Raw genomic sequence first — 6000 nt, forward strand, 5'->3', positions numbered from 1 at the left:
TAAAAAACGGTTTTCCCGCTTTTCTTTTGACATTTTCCAAAATTTTCTTTGCTTTTGTCCTAACGGAGCCCGAGACCTTTCCAACGAATGCAAAACCGTTGAAATCGGCTCATGCGTTCTGGAGTTATAATCATTGGTGAAACTTGTTCTCAATTTTTTTTGCGCAAGAAGTAATTTTCTATGATTGAGGTGTGTAAGTGAGAGCGCTTAAGAACGGATTGGAAGCGGACACAGTTTCGACACTGACTGTTTAAAATTACCCTGCATGGTTTTAAGCGTTACTACTCGGACTAACGCATCCGTCCCTGGGTGCAACTCGACGACACGTCCTAGTAACCATTGTGACGGCGGAAATCGGTCATCCTTGATGATGACAAGGTCGTTGAGCTGAAAACCTTCAGCCTCCTGACACCACTTGGGTCCCTGCTGCAGATAAGCTAGCCAGTCTCGACTCCAGGCCTTCCAAAAATGTCGTATCATGGTTTGATGAATGAGAAACTGCTCCACGAAGAACTTGGATTGTGGTCGATATTCCCGAGGCGCCAGCATTGAGTCCCCAAACAAAAAGTGAGACGGCGTGAGCACCTCTAACTCGTCGTACGCATCAGCTGTGAGAGCGCAAAGCGGCCGTGAGTTGAGGCATGCTTCTATGCTTACAAGCACCGTTGACAACTCCTCATAGGTCAGACCCTCTTAAAGTGATGTTTTACCGACTTCACATTAGCCTCCCAAAGCCCGCCAAAATTGGGCGACTGAGGGGTATTGAAGTGCCATGTGGTCCGCTGCGAAGCAAGCTTGGGAGCTATGAGCTTCTCGTAGTCATCCTTGAGCCTGCCGTAGAACGCCTTCATTAAATTGTCCGCGTCCACAAAGTTGGTTCCGTTGTCACTGTAGAGATGCTGAACCATTCCTCGTCGACCGGTGAATCTGTACACAGCAAGAAGAAAATGCTCCATCGTGAGGCCTGTCACCGGTTCTAAGTGAACCGCCTTTGTTGCAAGACAAATGTCCCTTGTCACTCGCAAATGTGCTGCCTTCAGCTCTATAGCGCCTATGTAGTCAACTCCCGTCGCCAAGAACGGTTTACTATGAGCTGTGTCGAAGCGATTGGCCTGGTCCGAAAGCACCTTACTCATTTCCGTACAACTGTTTGGACGGCTCGTCTTCCTGTCAGTATCCAGAACCGCTGGCGAGTGTGTGCGATAGCGAACAGAGCATAGTCCAGCTCCTGAATGCTTAGAGGACCTGTGCACCTATCTCTTTTTCTGATAGCATTGGTTTTGAACCGAAATATATATGCTATGACTCGTACCACCTGGCTAAAACTCGAAAAACTTCCCAGAAGCGATGACCTTAGGACTGCGTGGTGAACGCGAACGTTGTTCGCCATTGCCTCTAGCGCGGCATCACTCATGTCGACCTGTCCGATCTCCGTCGAAGGCCAGTATCCTTGACTGCGTGTAAGCCACTCCCACCACAAGGCAAAGTTCTTCAGCTCACTCGGAAGCAGCCTTCTTGTCGCACAGTCCGCTGGATTCTCGCTAGTTCCGACATGTCTTCATAGAGATGGTGAGGAGTGATCCAGGATGAAGGCGACCCTGTTAGCGACGAAAGTCTTCCATCTATTGACGTCCCCATGCAGCCAATGCAGCAGAATTGTAGCATCCGTCCAATAAAAGGTCTTGATGGAAAGGTCCTTTAGCCACTTGGCCGTGGTCAGCCATTTGACGAATTTGACCGCTAGTACTGCACCACTCAGCTTCGTTCGAGGTATGGTTAAGGGTTTAGTAGGAGTAACCTTTGATTTTGCAGTCAAAAGCGCAGAATGCGTGAAGCTGAGCTGAAACTATGGATCGAGGAGCATAATAATCCACCGCTGTATGCTTATACCGTCGATCTTAAGCAAGCTGTTCCGAAATGCTTGCCACTGTTCCGAAAGAGCATTGGGAACCTCGTCGTCCCAATCCAGGGCCGTCAGAGTGCCGTCGGCATGAGCTTTCTTGGCCATGGTTACCTACTTCAAAATCAACCTCCTTGAGATGATGACTGGCGCGATGAGACCCAGCGGGTCGAACAGCCTCGCTATGCTCGACAGGATCGTCCTTTTGGTGTAACTAGCTGGTATCACAAAATTGACCTGGAACTTAAAGCAGTTCTTATTTGGGAGCCAATACATTCCTAGCGCCTTGATAGAATCCGTACTGGCCCAGTTCGCTTTAGGAAATGAACGCCGCTCATCCTTCGCTAACTGTTGAATGACCCTGATGGCCGTGAAGGGTGTAGAAGCCGTTCCGAATGTTAGCGTTGACAATGCATAAACATTGATGGATCCATAAGCTGCCCGCCATAAAATCCGTTGAAAATGGGCGTCTTCCGGGTGCACATCGATACAGCGATACATTCTGTATATCCGCCGTGAAAGCGAAACGATATTTCCAATTGAGTATGGCTGCCGACATGTCGTTCTGCAGCACTGGACCGACCCAGTCCAAAGAATGTCGTTTAAAGATCATCCATTGCTAGTCCTTAAGGAGGCATCGAAGGTGATTCACTGTTTGGTCGATTGAGAATCCTTCTTCAAGACAGCGTGATGCGGGAGCACACAGGATGCTACGTGCCTATTCGTGGAAGTATTCCTTACATAACTGCTTTCACTGCCCACCGCCGGCGCTATTTGCTCGAGCGCGGAAGTAACTGAATTGAGAACATATGCTAAATCAACACCTAAAGTGAAATTTGGGTTAATAATACTACTGATTTCGAAATTTACTGTGTACTTGCAACGACGACCGCCCCCGGGACCCACCCCAAAAGTAGATGATCGGGTGGCTGACCGCTTTAGTTGCATAGACTGAACGACGTGTTCCGATACTACGGTTGCCTCAGATCCTTGATCGAAGAGAGCATTTATGTCTGCTTGTAGGCCGAGTGGCGAGAAGCACATTCCTCGAAGGGACATTCGATGAAGTTGCCGAATGGCATCTGTAAGATGCGTGCGGCTTTGGGTCCTCCGTCGCTTGCAGGCTTTGCTGAGATACGTTCTCCATGGCTGCATGTGCACTAAGAGGCGGCGCTAGAGGCCGGATCAGATGCGGCTGTGCGCGACTCGACGATTGATTATGAGCCACTACTGGGAAATGCAACAGCGTGTGATGGCGCTGTGATTTGCTCAAGCAATTAATGCATAATTTCGCTCTGATCACTATATCCTTCCTCCTGTAAGAATCGCAAGATGTGGTCGCCGCCGCAGTGGTAAACGGCCCTATCCGAGCGCCTTGAGAGCTCCTGTGCATTATGCACTTGCACTCCTTTGCATCCATTATGACCAGCCAATCATTCAAAAATGATTCTAAATCCTTATACGTAGGAACGGTGGCACCGCTTCCTTGATAATGCTCCCAAGCGTTGTGAGCCTCATTGCTGCGATTACCCGTCCAAGGCTTGAACGCGGCGAAATGAGGAAACATTGACATTTTTCCTTTTGCAGCCTGGGCAACGCGTAAATTCATGTGGTGCGAATAAACGAGACGAGGATTATTGTATCTTTTAATCATCAGTCTCCAACCCACGGCGTAATTTGCCTCCGTGAGCTGCATTTGTCGGATGTCATTATCGCGCCCTTCTGGCAACGACTCTTTGAGAAAGTCCAACCGTTGCACATTGCTCAGATTGTTGTTGTTGTGTATAAGGCTTGTGAAGGCGTCATAGTAGCCTGCCCAGTCCACACATTCACTCGAAAATTTCGGCACTGTCATCTGTGGCATGTTTACCCGCACTTTCGGATCGGCGCCCCCACCTGCTTGTGGCGGGGGCAGAGGATTCTCGGGTGAAAGTTTATTTAAGTCCTCTGCGATGGCGCATTAGGCGTCCATATAGCGCTCCTCGAATTCCGACTGGAAATTCTTCGCGACATAGTTCGAACCAGCGAACCCTTATAGGTTCACGATCACGGAATCCGTGCCCCGAAACGTGTTCCGCAACTCTTCCACTTGCTATAGGCGCTTCTTTAAATAAATACTCGTTTTCCTTAACTGCGAATCCTTCTTAAAATTCTGCAACGTCGATTTAAGGGACTGGTACCGATTTGACTGCAAATTTACTAATTGATCCAATATCGGAGCCTCTGAATCCGTTTGTGCACCAAATTAGACTTACAAGAAAGCCGCCAAAAACAATAGAAGCAAGCGTCACCTGCGGCGCCTATGTATCCCCGATAGGCGAGGAAGAAGAAGCCAAATTCCAAAACAGCCGTTGCTGCATCTATTTATCGCAGTTTTATTTATTATGCGTTTAAATTATTTCAGGCAATGTGCCGAGTCGAATTGCAACTTAACGCGGTTGCGATCTAACGTAATCTATTTACACACAAAACTTTTCGAATTTAAATTTTTACACTTGCAGGTTCCCCTCATGGGCCACCTTGTAAAGTTGTGTCCCCTTATATATGGTTAAATAGGGGTCATCTTAAGAGGGGTTCCCCGGCAAGAGTAAGTTATGCTCGGCCGTAATTATGTGAGTTGAATTTGCTTATTTTCATTGTCAGTGCAGTGTTCATATATGCCAAGCGGACTCCGCCTTTGACGATGTAAATTATTGAGGCTGCGGGATGCTGGATACAATCTTTTCCTATGTATGGTGAGGTCTTCAATAATCTCAATATTGCCAGAAACACGAACAACACCGCGATGAAATCAATGAGTACGCTGTACGCTGTAGGCTGCTAGCCTATAATATCATCTTTGTGGTTGATTACTTCCACGACGTTGATCACATTGGCTATATTGGCTTGGCTTGAACTATATTGCTTTGAATTGTCAGTCTTCCTTCACAAGGCGCCCTCTTGATTCCTGTCTGTTGGTTCCTTCTTCCCCTTATTATTCCAATCCAGTACTCTGGAATGGAATTCCTTAATTTTTGAGACGGTCTCTTCTTGGTAGGTGGCTCCTTCAGTATGTCGGTAAAGTCGCCTCCCTAGAAGGTCTCCTCCTGAATGAATGCTTTATCGGGGGCTGAGGTCTTTTTATACCAGCATAGAGCTCTCTCTGGACTACTTCGGTCATCAGTTCCAACGAGATAGTTGACCCCTTTCTCTGCTGTAGAGTCTGGCTGGTTTTATGTGCGAATCTTCAAAGTCTTATGATCTTACAAATAGGGTGTACGTATCGCCCGCATCGAGCGGTGGTTGAGTGCGAGTTGAAAGCGGGTTGGGAGCGAGTTATACCGAGTTAAACTCTTATCGGAAACTTATATTTGTTTTTGCTTAAATTTATGAACAGATTTATCATACCTCCGTTCTGTTCGCGAGTGAGTCTATTTTGATTTGTGCACGATTCAAATAAGTTTTTAACCCATTGAGTTTTCTATTTATATCAGTTGTAAGAAGTATACTAGATATGTTGAGAAGTATGTAACAGGTAATGTAAGCTTTTCCGACCCAAAAAGTAAACATACTTCTGATCAGAATTAATAGCAGAGTCGATCTGGCTATGTCCGACTCTCTTCTGTTCGTATGAACTCCTCGATACCAGAGCTTAGAGCTAGAAAGTTGAAATTAAGTATGCAGATCCCAGAAAGTTAGACGCAGCGCATTTGTTGCTACGTCCACTCTCACGCCCACAAAACGTCCAAAACTGTCATTGCTGAAATTTCCCCTTCGCACTTCGACTAGCTAAGTAACGGGTATCAGATAGTCGGGGAACTCGACTATAGCGTTCTCTCTTGTTTTTATTTCTACGAGAATATATGTATATATAAAATATATAAAGAAAATGCAGGAACTGTGTTCCGTCAAACGTACTTTCATCCTAAGCGATGAGATCTCGACGCGTTGGATCCTGAATGTTACTTGAAATGCTAATGGAATTATACATACATATATATTCGTGCGCCAACAAATTATAGATTAAACAAATACGTAATTTGTAGAGTTATATATGGTTAAATAGGGGTCATTGCAAGAGGGGTTCCCCGGCAATAACACAGTCGAATTAATTTCAATCG

Source organism: Drosophila teissieri, chromosome 2R (genome assembly GCF_016746235.2).
Source record: "Drosophila teissieri strain GT53w chromosome 2R, Prin_Dtei_1.1, whole genome shotgun sequence".
NCBI classification, from domain to species: Eukaryota; Metazoa; Arthropoda; class Insecta; order Diptera; family Drosophilidae; genus Drosophila; species Drosophila teissieri.